Raw genomic sequence first — 1,025 nt, forward strand, 5'->3', positions numbered from 1 at the left:
GGGGGGGGGGGGGGGCTGCGTGTGATGGTGGGGGTCTCTCTCTGTCCCCCCGTCCGTCCGTCTGTCCGTCCGAGGAGGAACTGCTCTTCCTTCCCCTCACTCCCGGGGCCGTCTCCTGGATCCTCCTTTCATCTTCCCTGGGCTCGGGGCAGCGTTTTTTAGGGTTATTATTTTGTGGTGGTGCCCCGGGGGCGGGGAGGGGGGGCACAGCAAAAGTTTGGGAGCGGGATTTGGGGGGGGGATCCACTTGGAATTCAAACTCCGTGGAAGTTGGGGGATCTGGGGAGCGGGTTTAAGGTTTAAGGATCTCTGATTCTGTGATTTCCACCTTTTACACCGGGCTGGTTCATGGGGCTTTTTCCACCCACGGGCTTTTAAATCGTGTCAATGAGATCAGGGTCCTGCCATGTCTGCAGGGAGGAGATTCCTCAGGCCAGGAATATTTGGAAAAACCAGGACCTGCTGCGGGCGCCGGGTGTGCTCCTCCGGGGGTGGGGGGTGTTTTCTCTCTCTTCCCCTGTTTGATTTGTGAAAAGGAGGGAAAAGGAGGGAAACGGCAGCCGTGTTTGCTCAGTTCTTGGGCGAAGGCACCCGGGCCGCGGGCGTTATCTGGGAGATAGCGCTGGGTTATCTGGGAAACGGGCTCCGCTCGATAACGAGGGGTCACGGGGGCCACGTCTCCTTGGCTCAGGGCTCGGCGGGGCTCGTGCCGCAGCCGGGGTGAAAAACGGGGTGTCCTGTCCTTAAGGCAGGACCCCAAAACCGACCCTGCTCCTGGGGGGTCTCCCTGTCCCCCCAGCTCGGTGGTGAGGAGCTAGCGGCGCGTGGAGTCATTTTATTATATTTTTTTTAATTTTTTTTTTCTAGCAACGATACTTCATCTGATTTAATAATATATTTCAAAACACGGAAACAATGGGAGCTGTTTCCTAATGGATAAAACGTGTCACAACGCTTTAATTTTTGGCTTTTGAAAGGTGGTTCCTTTTCACTTCTGCCCCTCTCGGACCCCTCCAGGGGTCTCC

This window comes from Calidris pugnax, unplaced genomic scaffold (assembly GCF_001431845.1).
Source record: "Calidris pugnax isolate Ruff unplaced genomic scaffold, ASM143184v1 scaffold541, whole genome shotgun sequence".
NCBI lineage: Eukaryota > Metazoa > Chordata > Aves > Charadriiformes > Scolopacidae > Calidris > Calidris pugnax.